Source organism: Natrix helvetica (genome assembly GCF_964273705.1).
Source record: "Natrix helvetica genome assembly, chromosome: 2".
In the NCBI taxonomy this organism is placed as follows: Eukaryota; Metazoa; Chordata; class Lepidosauria; order Squamata; family Natricidae; genus Natrix; species Natrix helvetica.
The window spans coordinates 173474952-173490272 of NC_138552.1; the positions used below are offsets into that span (position 1 = coordinate 173474952).

General features: G+C 40.7%; 1 protein-coding gene across 1 annotated transcript in view; it reads right to left on the reverse strand.

The window, feature by feature from the left end:
• SNAP91 (synaptosome associated protein 91) overlaps positions 1–15321 on the reverse strand; it is a 103067-nt gene that overhangs the window by 65422 nt on the left and 22324 nt on the right. The window lies entirely within an intron of this gene.

Below are 15321 nucleotides of genomic sequence, written 5' to 3' on the forward strand. Positions count from 1 at the left end.
CATCTTTTTTACATTATTCTCTCATATCCATTTCTCCTATAACAGTTCATGCCACAACAGCTGTAGCAGAAGAAAATCCATTAATTGAGACTTTTCAGCCATTTCTACTTTAGACCAATATATGAAGAGTTGGTTTAGAATCAGTTTACACAATTATCTTTTCAGATTCTCAAGTTTAGTAAAGCAAAACTTTTAGAATGAGAGAGAGAAATGGGGGAAAGGGAGGGGGGGAGAGAGAGAACCTATGTTTTTACACATGACTGGATGTTATACTATCAATCAAGTTTAGAACTGAATAATTATTGTTGCCCAAATCAACTGTCCTTTTAGGCAACATGTAATAGATACACAGATGTCACATTACAAACGCAAAACAAGCACACAGAAAACAGCAGGTATTATCTCGATTTAAATATGTCTACCTAGTCATAGTATATTTTATTGATTTAATGACAAATGTTTTTTTCTTTCTTATAAGCCTGTCTAGAAGCTCAGTGACCTAATCATGACATGCTATAATAGAGCAGATTAATGTGAAGCAATTTATATTATTGTAGATTTATTCTTATCACTATGCTCATATCAATTCCTATGATGATCATATTTCTTCCTGTTATATTTCAGTAAGAATTGCTATTATTTATAGAGTTTAATCTTGGGAATGGGAAAAGTCACTGCTGCCAACTCACTGCTTACTCGCCACGGGACAATTCAACAATTCAATTTAATTATTTACAATAGTTTAAAAATATTTTAATTTTTGTCATTCTCATTTCATTTTGTCCCTCCTTTGGCATCCTTTCTTTAATGATTCTCTTTCATTATTTCTTCAACATTACTGTAACTCTTGTCCCGTGGCAAGTTGGCCAAGGCAAGTTGTCATAGACCTTCCACAGAAGTGCTGTATATGCTTGGAAAAGTATTCTAGAGAAGTTCTTTGGAGTTCATGTGAGCATAGCACTCCTCTGCTAATACAGTAAATAAAACAACCTGATTGTTTTTGAGCCTGAAAAAAGATGTGGCTGCTTTAAGAGTTATATTAACTTTTAATGTAAACCATCCTTCCAACAATCATAGTCATCTTTAGACTAGCATGGATACCTGAAAAAAATAGGAGTTATTTTAATAAATGGTAAAGAGATAATATAAAGTCAAAAATACTTCTAAATCATTTTCAAAGAATGCACTGCACTAAAACACAGCAATAATTTTTAATTCTTTGAAAACCTATTAATAAATTCTGTGTTTAAAATCAAATGAGAAAGAGATGTTTGTGTACTGTATACATAAGATGGCGCATCTCTCTATACAAAGAGATTCATGAGGCAGGGAGTTAAAATTGCTTCAATAAAACTGTAAGAGAGCAGGCAGCAATAAAATCGCTAAATAATTATTGTTATTGCTAAATATAAAATACACAAATAATCATGACATAGAGAAGGTTATATTATATACTGTTAAATGCTTCATCAGGGCATGCTCACAACTCTAAATGTAATACAGCAGTAGTAAAGTCACCACATATTCACAACTCTAAATGTAATGCAGCAGTAGTAAAGTCACCACAATAGTACATGATCAATGATTCCTGGATATGTTGAATCAGAAGAAATGACAAACAGGGAGAATTGCTTTCATTTCCCAACATTTGTCATCTAAGATGGCACTTTCATTCCGATCATAAGGATGACTTCAAGAGAATTGTAATTATCACCTCATAGAATTCTACATCAATTTATATTTATATTGAGGGGGGGAGAGAAACCTATTTGAAAAATATGGTCTTACTTCATACAGGTAGTTGTCAACCACAATTGGTTCCAGAATTTCTGTTGCTAAGGAAATTGTTGAGTGAGTCACCCCCAATTTTACAACCTTTTCTGCCCGAATTGTTAAGCAATTCTCTTTAGTTGTTAAGTGAATCACTACAATCATTAAATGAATCAATTTCCACCACTGACTTTGCTTGTCAGAAGCTATTTGGGAAGGTCACAAATGGTGATCACATGACCCCAACAGTCTTTAATACGTGCCAATTGCTAAGCACAATCAACTTCTGGTACCACATGAATACAACCATGCAACTTCCTGATGAAACCACATATACTGTGATGGGGAAAAAAATACATGCAGATTAGTAATCTGCAAACACAAACATTTCCTGATTTGGTAAATGTATTTGTATCACTTTGATCTGAGGAATACAAAGTCTTAAGGGACATTTTAGTTTGACTTAATGGGCGATTTGTGATTTATATAGCTGCCTATCTCAAATACATAACTCAATCGTCTTTCCCGTCGCTTTAGTCAGTACAAACAAGCCAATCATTACGTTAAACAAATAAAAATGAATGTGATGTCAAGAAATAATGATGGCCAAAAATCATCGGGGGACACTGTCAAGATTCAATAAGAAGACTGAGACACTGGATTGGGGGCATCTTAGTGATAAGAATCCTTCTATGTCCCAAGGTATGGTACTGCCAGGCCCCTCCAAAGAGACCAAGCAAGTGTGATGAGGCATTTTTACTTCAGCCTCTTCCTGGCTGGCTGGCTGGCTGGCTTATCACAATCTCCAACTGTGAACAAAGAGCTGTATCTTGCTTGTTCAGCTGGGATTTAAGCAATGATGCTGCAACTTCTCAGTTGCTAGAAGGAGCTATGGCATCTGGCTCTGTGCTCTATCCCTGGCATTTTGATCTCACTCCTGAAGATGGATCATGAAAGACACAGCTGTCAGTCACTTGTCTCAAGGTGGCTATGTTTGGGAAACAAAGTTGCAAACCCAGTACAATTTTGTCAGGGCACAATTAATATAGAATACATTAGATAGTTTTAATAGTATTCTCACACATAGAACAGATGCCTAGTTTTTGTTATAACACCACATCAGGGGTTATATTGCTTTCTCAATATAAGAATGCCTATGTCATACCCAACTACTCTTTTGTTAATGATCATCTCTCATAACTTTCTCCCATCAACCCTAAACCTTTCCTCACCCAAGAACAACTATACAACTGATTGAAACCAAGATAGAGCATCACAAAGGCTTTTTATGTTTTAGCTTATTTTTTCATAGCATTTATGAATAGATTTAGAGTGAATCCACTGTTTTTTTCTCCAATTGTCAGTAATCAGGTTGAATTGACATCTTTTCTTAACTCCAAAGTTGTATCACAAATTAAATAATGGTATAAGAATAATGCAATGTTTTTCTCATTTTCCCTGAGAACCACTCAATTTGAAAATTTAAAACAGTCAACCCCCAACACCAATATATACTGTTTTACAAACAGTATATTTCCCACATGTTCACTCCAATCTTTCTGATGCAGCAAACTGGGAGTGGTGGGGGAGGGGGAGAGGGGATGGTTTCATGTATGTGTGCGCTGCTTTCACAAATGTAGCTTCGCGGATGTGCATGAACGCATGTGCACTCGCCCACCACTTCCATGGCCCAGTTTCAAGCAGGCCAAAGCCTGACTCTGTGACCACTGGTCTAAAGAGAGTTCAATATGATTTGCAACACTTTGGTAACTGATCACAATCATGGAAGTCAATCATTTAGGTTTTCAGTTAAAACCAGGAAGGTTCATGGGAATGATTAAATTGCCTTGAGTTAGTTAAAAATAATACAACCTGGTATGGTCTAATTCTGGCCTTCTTTTTCACGTATGAAAGCAAGTATGGGTATATCCACAGGGATATATATTCACTGTTTCCATTTTTCAAAGGAGGAACAAGCCAGCAAATTACATATCCATCACCTTATTAAGCATCTTTAGCAAGATTAATACTACTTTAACATTCATATTGGAAACCAAGGGACTGGTTGGAACAAGAAAATCTCCTAGCAGATGAACAGAGTAACTTTAATTGACGAGTATCTCAGAGTCAGGCTTCAGAGATTTAATGTCTGCTTTTGATTTTTTTTTTTCTTCCATTCAATCGTGTCTGATTTTTGGAAGATTTGCCGGGACAAGTCCTTGCAAATTTTTGGCAAGATTTCCTATGGAGCCTTTCTATAAATTCACTCTACAGGAGCACAACCAGTTTTGCGTTTTTAAGAGCAGTTTCCCATTCTGTCTCAAATACTGAATATAGAATACAGCTATCCATAGTCAACCTTTGATTAAACCTAGATGATAGAAATTCCTTCTATCAATTGGCCTAGCACCTTTAATACTTTGATGACAATAAAAATAGTAAGAAAGAAACAAAAAGACTAGAGCACATGCTCTCCAACAACTAATGCCCAGATAAGCAGGGATTAATACCAAGCAAACGATCAAGCAGAAAACAATATCCTAATGAATATGAGAAAACCATACCCCACCAACAACAACAACACTGGCAGGACAACCTACTGTACATAGATAACTATCTTTAAAGCGCTCCATGGCTTAGGACCTAGTTACTTGCGGGATCGTATTCTGCCCCATACATCCCTGTGACCAATTCGCTCGCACAGAGAGGGCCTCCTCCAGGTGCCGTCCACTAGACAGTGTCGTGGGGCGGCGCCTAGGAGTAGAGCCTTCTCTGTGGCGGGCCCAGCCCTGTGGAATGACCTCCCTCCGGATATTAGGAATACCTCTGACCTCCGCTCCTTTCGTATTAAGCTTAAGACCCACCTATTCCAAGCAGCTGGCCTGGCTCAACTTTGATCTAACCATATCGCTCCTGACGGGTTTTTAACTGGGTATCTTAATTATATTTAATTTCTAGGGGTTTTTAAATACTGTATTTTAATTGTTTTTATTGATCAGCCGACCTCCTCCTTGTGTGTGTCTCAGTATATGTCTCTGTTATATGTTTGTTTTGTCCACATATTTATTTCATATGTTTCATTGTACGCCGCCCCGAGTCCTTCGGGAGAGGGTGCGGCTAAGAAATAAATATATTATTATTATTATTATAAACAGGAAGCAATTCCATATAACAGAAACAACAGAATAAAATACTTAATACTTTTAACAGAAATAACAAAAAAAAACAGAGTTGGAAGGGATCTTGTAGGCCATCTAGTCCAACCCCACATCCAAGCAGGAGACCCTACACCATTTCTGACAGATGGCAGTCCAGTCTCTTCTCAGTCAGATTGTCACACTGATATTACCTACTTGAATAATGAAATCTGCAAAGAAACAAACCAAACTGAAGAGTGTATCAAGGACTCCACAGTCCCATGAATGACATATATTCTTTTATACTCTAATTATAATTTTAAATTTTTTTAATAACATATAATTACAAGAAATCCTCATTCCACAACCACAATTGGAACTGGCAATTTGGTTGTTAAACAAAACGGTCTTTAAGTGAAGCCACAAGTTTGCTTATAGAAAGATTTCAGCTTTCCTTTGCTTTATAGAATATTATAAATACAAAAATTGGTTACTTTTTTCATCACCATCTTTGCCACAAACAGCCACTAAATGAGGACTGACTGTATTACGATAAATATAACTCACAGGTACAGATTTAATTTGTATTTCATAATTGTCTTATAAAGTTCAATATTTTATTGTTTTGAGTTCCATAGTAACTTCATATTGACAGAGAACAAAAAGCTATTTCACAACTTTATAGTTGACATCCATAAAATTTACAAATATGGGTTATTCTTATGGCTGTTAACCCTATAGCACCGTGATGGCGAATCTATGGCACGCGTGCCACAAGTGGCACGCGGAGCCATTTGTCAGGGCACGCGAGGCTCTGCCCTGTCAGCTGGCCAGTGCGCATACGCACGATGGCCAGCTGAGTTCACCTTTTTAAAAGCTATTTTTCGCCTTCCCCAGGCTCCAGAGGCTTTATAGGAGCCTGGGGAGGGCGAAAAGAGCCCCCCCGCCCCCCCCGGAGGCTTCAGGGACCATCCCTGAAGCCTTCGGAACGCTTAAAACCACCCTCCGAGCAAACCGGAAATGACTTCCGGGTTGCTCAGAGCGTCATTTTAAGCGTTCCGAAGGCTTCAGGGACCGTCTGGACGGTGGAGGGAGGGGGGACTCTATGGCCTTCCTGCCATGTGTCCCGCACAGGAATCCGTCCCCTCGGGGCTTTGCGCGGGCGTCGCAAGGATTAAGCCGAAAGGGGGGGGACGGGGAAAGCGAAGGGGGCTTTGTTGTCCTCCTTCTCCTTCTCCTCCTTTCGCCCTCCGGCTCGAACGCGGCGCCAGGGCCTGGCAGGCAGCAAATGAATCGGAGCCTGCCGACTGGAGGAAGAGGGTGAGAGGCGGGTCCTGTGAACGGCGGCAGCAGCGGCGGCAATAGTCGCAACTCGGCGGCGGGCCGCCCCGGCTGGGAGACAAAGGAGGGGAAAAGCGGCAGGCAGCTGAGTTGCGACTATTGAGCGTGGCGCAGCGCCGCCTAAGGCCGGGATCGAGGCAGCTGCGCGGCCTGCCTGGCGTGGCGCAGCTAGAGGAGGAGGAGGAGGCGAAGGCGGCGCGGCCGAGGCCTGACGGCCGCGCAGCTGCCTCGATCCCTTGCGCCGCTCCACCCAGCCTCTGCACGCTTGCCCGGCCTTCACATCGCTGCCGCCGCCGCCAGGACGGACTCGGCCGAAGGGAAGTCCGTCAGGCCTCGGCCGCGCCTGCCCTGGCGGCGGCTGCGGCAGCGATGTGAAGGCCGGGCCCTGGCGAGTGCGCAGAGGCTGGGCGGAGCGGTGCAAGGACGCCGGGCCCGAGGCGCCGCGCGGCGGAGGCGATCAGAGCCCAGGCGATCGAGAAGCACGTCTCGTGCCTGTTCAGGGACCGTCCTGAGGCTTCTCTGAAGCCTTCAGAGCTCTTAAAACGACCATCCGAGCAACCCGGAAGTCACTTCCAGGTTGCTCGGAGGGTGGTTTTAAGTGTTCCGAAGGCTTCAGGGAAGCCTCCAGACGTTCCCTGAAGCCTCCGGAGGGCCTGTGGGGGACGGGGGAGGCTCTTTTCGCCGTCCCCAGGCTCCTATAAAGCCTCTGGAGCCTGGGGAGGGCGAAAAAAGCATGCAAAAATGGGCGCGTTGTGCACGCATGCGCACTGGGGGGCACGTTGCATTATGGGTGCGGCACGCCCGCACACGACCCCCCGCGCTCCCCCCACTTATGGCACGCGAGCCAAAAAAGGTTCGCCATCGCTGCTATAGCAAATGTCATAATATGTTTTTATTTTTGGTTGGGTTAAGATCAAAATATAGTTTACTAATAGATAATAAAGAAAATAATGGTGGATATTATTGACTGCATATTTGAACAGATAATATCCTAATTTCTTTTCTTCTTCAATTTGGCTTCTTTTTTGGCAGAGCAAACAAATGTCCAGACTCTAAAAGTTTTAACAATAGCAATAATGATTAGACTTATATACAATTTCACAGTGCTTTTACAGCCCTCTCTAAGCGGTTTAGAGTCGGCATATTGCCCCCAACAATCTGGCTCCTCATTTTACCCACCTTGGAAAGATGGAAGGCTGAGTCAACCTTGAGCCTGATGAGATTTGAACTGCCAAATTGCAGGCAACCAGCAGTCCGCAGAAGTAGCCTGCAGTACTGCACTCCAACCACTGAGCCACTGCAGCGGCTGTCTTTAAATGCTGAAACTCACTTCATCTGACCCCATCAGAGTTATATTATATCCACTACAAGCCTTTTCAAATATTTACCAGAAGGTTGCAAATTACATATAGAATATAATCATTAGTGGGAGGCGTAAAAGCTTTTGTAACAGAATTGACCATCAGTACAATTTTCCACAGGATCCAGAACCAGTAAAGGCAGCTTCTGGATAACTCTGACAGCTGTGCACACTTTTCTTCCCAATTTTAAACTTTCCATACATCCTGGCAAATGCTTGAAAGGAATTTATTTTGCTATTTCTTGTTGCTTACTGTTTGTGTTGCTTCTTTTTTTATTCATTATTTATTTATATCATATTTTTAATGGAATACCTACTGATGCTATTAAAAAATAAACAGAAAGTGCAGGGGGAAAAAAGAGAGAGGGAAACTATAGAAATAAATGTATGTAAATTAAATTAAATAAAGATACAGATACTCCTCGGCTTACAAAAATTCCTTCAGTGACTGTTTGAATTTACAACGGCACTGAAAAAGTGACTTACGACCATTTTTCACACTTACGACCATTGCAGCATCCCCATGTGACCAAAATGCAGATGCTTAGGGAACTGACTCACATTTATGACTGTTATAGTGTCCCAGGGAGATGTGATCACTTTTTGTGACCTTCTGACAATCAAAGTCAATAGGGAAAACCAGATTCACTTAACAATCGTGTTACTAATTGAAGAACTGCAGTGATTCACTTAACAACTGTGGTAAGAAAGGTCATAAATGAAGCAAAATTCAATTAACAAATGTCTCATTTAGCAACAAACATTTTGGGCTCAATTGTGGTCGTAAGTCAAGAACTACTAGCATGTAGAAAATTAGTGGGAAATGAGGAGTATGGGAAAGCATTGTCTTGTATATCATAGCACTTTAAATTAAAATTCAATTTGCAATTACATTTGCACTAATTTAAATACTAACCAGCATCAATTTGGGGGGGGGGGGGTTCAGATCAGACGGGTCATAGGAATCCACTGCAATACTATGAATCAGTGTTGCCGAGCAAACAAGGGATAACTGAATGTTGAAGGAATAAATATTCTATTAATAGCTTTCTACTTTAGGAATATATATGCTTTAGGCATTTATGCTACACAAACATTTCTTTCAAATCATGTTTAGGTTAGACTCCAGAAGTGGTATATTTACATAATGTTTCTTGATAAACAGTGCTTCCATTTATAGTGGAAGTATTTGTAATCATTCTATTTTTAATCAAAATAGAGATATAACAACTTCTGGCAAATTAATTAAGCACTAGCTATTAAGCAGTAATTTACCTTTCATCTGAAAATCAATGTATCTTTTAATGAGGAGAGTTATATTCTAGGCAAAATCAGAGGGCATATTATTTTTTAAAAGCTGTTTGGATACACACTTTTCAGACATTTTTTTAGAGTAGAATCGTTAACAGAACAGTCAATAATGGGCATCCGATTTGAATTAAATTTTGCTACTGATTTAGTGATGATTTTCAATGCCTTATTTCCTACAAGTTCAGACATTCTATGTAAAAATCGATCATACATCAGTATGTGAGTCAACTTGCAGAGGAAGAATATTGTACTTCATAGTAGGGAGATAAGTGGCTCCAAAATGTATTAAATAGATTTAATAAATGCATTTGAAATATTATTGTAATTGTTGATATACTAGAAAGTGACAAAAAAAGAAATGATTGAACACATGGTTGATATAATGTAGAACAAGATTCTGTTTTTGCTTATCTTTTATACGTTGCCTTTAACATTGTAAAAATTGTGAGATTTGGAGGGATTTCTACCACTAGCACGGGAGCTGCCAAAATTTTCTATGTACCCTTTTACCTTTCCCCATAAATGTTTAAAAACCAATGAAATTCTTTTTAAAAAATGTATTAAATAAAAATAAATTTAAAAAGAATGTTAACTGATCCATACTGTTTTTAATTAAATAGATAAATAACTAGCTATGAAAACTGCATTTTTATAATTGAAAATTGGGGTTTTATTTATTTATGAGCCATGATGGCACAGTGGTTAAAGTGCAGTACTGCAGGCTACTTCTGCTGCCTGCTGGCTGCCTGCACTTTGGCAGTTCAAATCTCACCAGGCTCAAGGTTGACTCAGCCTTTCATCCTTCCGAGGTGGGTAAAGTGAGGACCCATATTGTTGGGGAATATATGCTGACTCTATAGAGTGCTTAGAGAGGGCTGTAAAGCAATGTAAAGTGGTATATAAGTCTAACCGCTATTGCTATTTTTTTATTAAATTTATTTGCCACAAGGCAAATTGATTATTGATTATTGTTTGTTAATATTTGAAGGTGTTATAAAACTCTGTAATTTAATTCAACAAAAGCATCACTCGATGACAGTCAACCTCACTCATCATACTAATGAAGCTCAGCTAAAGGATAGATGATCTGATGCTCAGCATCCTTGGCCAGTGTAGTCAATATCAAGATACAGTGGGAAATATAATTCAAATAGGTGGGTTGCCTATTGCTGTTTAAATAAGTGTCTATCGAACACATAGATTAGTTCTCTCATACTACCCTAGAATAACTAACAAGTGGAAGAGTTTCCCTAATGGTTCTATGTTTAAAAAAAACCTTATGTTCTATATTGTAACAAAAAGGAGGAAACAGACAAAAAAGCACCCCTAGTATTTTGAGAATATTTTTCTCCAGAAAATTTTATATTGCTAGATTACCACTGAGTAAAGAGGAACCAAGTCCCACTCAGGTATTTTTCTGAAGAGGAGGCATGGAAACAGATGTTAGAAGCATATAGATCACACACTAGGCTCACTCCATATCACCCCAATTTTCAAAGCTTATTTCCCTATGTTCAATAGAAAACCATTTACTGAACTTCATATAAGCAAGAAATCGGACAAAACAGTTCTATGCTGCATGTAGCAATAGCAGTAGCATTTAGACATATATAGCTTCATAGTGCTTTATAGCCCTCTCTAAGCAGTTTACAGAGTCAGCATATTGCCCCCAACAATCTGGGTCCTCACTTTAGCAACTTCAGAAAGATGAAAGGCTGAGTCAACCTTGAGCCGGTCAGAATCAAACTGCTGGCATTGAGCAGTGAGTTAGCCTGTAACACTGCACTCTAACTACTGCATTGCCACAGCTTATATGTAGGCTTATAAGTACTACCATATTTTTTGGAGTATAAGACGTATCGGAGTATAAAACGCGCCAAGGTTTTGAAGAGGCAAATTAAAAAAAAAAGTTTTCGCACTCTGCAGACCTCCCAAAAACGGCCTGTTTTTTTCCCCAAAAAAAGAGAGGCATGAATAGCCTTTAAGAGGCTTGTAGAGTGCTCCTGGAGGGGGGGAGGAGAGCAAAAAATGGCCCGTTTTTTTGCAAAAGCGGGCCCATTTTTTGTCAAAAAAAAGGGCATGGATAGCATTTGCACTGTGGTAGATCTTAGTTGTCCCACGTTCCCAGAACCTATAAGATCTGTGATTTGAGTCATAACCAACAAATATTAACTGCCTTGCACGAGCTTGTCCCTTTAACCTAATCTGTGCAGGAATATGCACCCATGCAGGAACTTCAAACGTGTGCAAGTAGCTCAAATCAGGTTTCCTACCATGCCAACGAGTAAATGGTACCTCTCCAGTAGAAGCATTTACAATGTTGTTCAGTAAATGATTAGCACACATCATGGCTTCACCCCATAATGTTTCAGACAATCCTGAATCGGCTAACATGGTTATAGTCATAGCTTGTAACGTTTGCCCTCTCCTTTCCACAAATGCATTGTGTTGAGGTCTATAAGGAGCAGAACGTTTATGCTCAATACCAGCTGTTTTTAACATAGTTAGGAACTTATAATTTGTAAACTCCGTCCCATTATCAGTAACTACAGTAATAACCTTGGCTTTTATCTTTCTTTCCGCAAATCTCAGCCAATTAAAAAATGGTTGAAATGTTTCTGTCTTGTCCTTCATTAAGTAGCAGAAACCATATCTTGAGTAATGATCCATGATACTCAAAACATAACAGGCACCTCCCAAACTGGGTTTTATAGGTCCAATTATATCAGCAAAAACAGCTTCCAAAAGTTCCTTCGTTTTAAACTCATTATATCTTGTTTGCTGGAGTAACCCTGCTCTTTTCCTTACTACATACATTACAATTTAAATACTTACTGCAAGGTTTTAATTTCACTCCCTCTGACAACTTTACAGTTTGTTGCAGCGTTTTGAAATTAATGTGCCCCATACGCCTATGTAACAGATGTATGCATTCATCATGTGGCTTAGCATTTGTATACACAGAATTAACTACACTTTCATCAGACATTACATACAAACTATTCTTTAAATTAGCAGTAACCATTTTACCTGCTTTCTCTATGACACATTTATCTCCCCTAAAGGTTACTACATAGCCAATCTTAACTAGAGCTCTTACTGATAATAAATTAAATTTCAGTTTAGGTATATACAACATGGATAAATGCTCATTTACAAATGAACACCTTGCCATACCTTCAGCAGATGCTTTCACCCTCCATCTATTTGCCAAAGATACATGTTGCTTGCTGGCAGACATTTTTATAAAACAATTCTTATTTCTAGTAATACACTGTGATGCTCCACTATCAACAACTCATGAATTATGGCTTATTGGTGCATTTCTAGAGATAGTTAAAGTAGACATACCTAAGTCGACATTATCATATTTCTTAGCCTTTCTAGTATTCTGTCGTTTCGCATTTTTACAGAATCTAGTTATATGCCCCTTTGCCCCACAAGAAAAACAGTTTCTAACAGTATAGGCAGTTGAAGGTGACTCTACATGTTGTGGTGGTTTCACTCTCAGTTGCTCTCTTTCCAACCTTCTTCTGGACTCTTCCAACAGGCGTGCAGTTATGTCAGTCAATGTTAGTTCATTTCGGGTTAGGACCTCGAGGGACGATACAAAATCATCATAACTCTCATCCAGTGATGACAGAATGATGTAAACTTGATGTAACTGAGAAAATAAGTTCTTTTTCATGTAGCTCTTGGAAAACTCCTTTTATAAAGTTTAAATGAGCTAACATATCTCCACCCTTCAGAAGACGGGTTCTAAACAGTTTGCAGGTAAGATGTATATGTGCACCTACAGTGTCACGTACATATTCTTCAAATTCTCCCAACATCTTGCTGCAGAATTCTCCCCACGAATATGAACTAACAGTGTTAGACCAATTATACACAATGCTTGTTCGTTGCATCTTTGAAACTCTGCTATCTTCTTGGCATCATCCTCGACATCTGGATTCCAAGAAGTCACGTCCGGTGGATTCTGTACAGCATCCCACAATCCTTCAGTACGCAGGAGTAAGCTGCACTTCATTGACCAGGAAACATAGTTTGTTCCATCCAACCGGGTTATCAGTGATAAATTTGCTGATGGTGCGTGTGCCATCTTCTCCATAATAGTAAACACTTATAAACTAAACAGCTATCTGTATACGGTAATGCGTATCAACACCAACTCTTTTTAGCTACGTCTGGTACACTCTGGGTACACAAGGTACACTGGGCCCATAACCAGTGTTAAGTAATTAAGCTCCCCGTTAGAAGAGCGAGTATGCAGAGAAGCGTAATGAGAGTGATATGGAATAACACGCACAAACCAGCATACAGAGACACTGAATAGTATAAAAATATAGTAGTTTACTATGTAGAAATATAGAGGTATTCAGAGTCCGGTTAACAGTCCAAGTCATACACGGTTCAGTAATTCAGTTATCGAAATAGTCAGTCTAACACACAAAGTATAGCTAAACAGTAGCAAACCACAATACCTCAAAATACACCTGATCAGCTTCTAATAAAACAGAGAGAGAACTAACAGCCATTCTGGCTCCCTCTTATAGCTGCTTGAGGTAACAAAACAATTGCATTTCTCTAGCATTTAAAGTAACAGTAAAGTAATCATAGCTTATATACATTGCCAAGCCAAGCCTAGGATTACATCCCTAACAGTGAGGTATCCCAAGGCTTTGTCTTAGGCCCAGTACTCTTAAATATCTTCATCACTGATTTAGATGAGGGGATAGATGGGGAATTCATCAAATTTGCAGATAATACCAAGCTGGCAGGAATAACCAACACTCCAGAACATAGGCTTAAGATACAGAAGGATCTTGACCGACTTCAGCATTGGGCCCTATCCAACAAAATGAAATTCAGTGGACAATCACGTCAATATGAGCCAGCAGTGTGCTGTAGCTACTAAAAAAGCCAACACAGGCTGCACTGACAGAGAGAGAGAATCAAGATCACATGAAGTATTAATACCACTTTATAATGCCTTGGTAGGACCACACTTGGAATACTGCATCCAGTTTTGGTCACCATGATGTTAAAAAGAAGTCCAGAAAGAGTACAGAGAAAGAAGAGCAGTAAAAATGATAGGGGACTGGAGGCTAAAACATATAAAGAACAGTTGCTGGAATTGGGTATGTCTAGTTACTGAAAACAAGTACTAGAGGTGACATGATAGCAGTGTTTCAGTATCTAAGGGGCTGCCAGAAAGAAAAGGGAGTCAACCTATTCTCCAAAGCACTTAAAAACAGGATAAGAAGCAATGGATGGAAACCAATCAAGGAGAGAAGCAAACTAGAACTAAGGAGAAATTTCCTGACAGTTAGACTTGCCTCCAGAACTTGTGGATGCTCCAACATTGAAAGTTTTAAAGAAGAGATTGGACAATCATTTGTCTGAAATGGTATAGGGCAGTGATGGCGAACCTATGGCACGTGTGCCACAGGTGGCACGCGGAGCATTTGTCAGGGCACGCGAGGCGCTGCCCTGTCAGCTGACCAGCGTGCATGCGTGTGTTAGCCAGCTGAGTTCACCCTTTTTTAAAGCCATTTTTCGCCCTCCCTAGGCTCCAGAGGCTTTATGGGAGCCTGGGGAGGGCGAAAAGAGATTCCCCCCCCCCGGAGGCTTCAGGGACCGTCCGGAGGCTTCCCTGAAGCCTTCAGAACGCTTAAAACGACCCTCCGAGGAAACCGGAAGTGACTTCCGGTTTGCTCGGAGGGTCGTTTTGAGCGCTCCAAAGGCATCAGGGAAGCCTCTGGACGGTCCCTGAAGCCTCCGGAGGGCCTCCATGGGGGCGGGGGAGGCTCTTTTCGCCCTCCCCAGGCTCCTATAAAGCCTCTGGAGCCTGGGGAGGGCGAAAAAACCATGTAAAAATGGGGGGAATGGCTGTAGTGTGCGCATGCGCACTGGGGGGGTTGCGCATTGCATTATGGGTGTGGCATGCCCACACACGACCCCCCTGTGCTCCCCCCACTTCTGGCACGCGAGCCAAAAAAGGTTCGCCACCGCTGGTATAGGGTTTCCTGCTTGAGCAAGGGGTTGGACTAGAAGACCTTCAAGGTCCCTTCCAACTCTGTTATTCTGTTAAATGGGAATTCACATATTCTTAAAGAAAACATACAGTGGTGTGTTTGTTTATCTAGGTCAGTGATGGCTAACCTTTTTGTTGAGTGCCAAAAGTGTTTGTGCGCCAGCGTGCACACGCACCCTCAAGACAATGTGTGCTTGACACCCCCTTCCCCCCGTGCATGCATGCACATTCCCCTGTGCTCCCCCCACCCCCACACATGTGCACGCAATCCCCTCTGCGCCCCATTGTGGTACGAGTAGGCCTCCCTGCTGCCTCCTGGAACCAAAACGTCCTCCCCGTGCCCCCCATGCATGCACATGCAACCC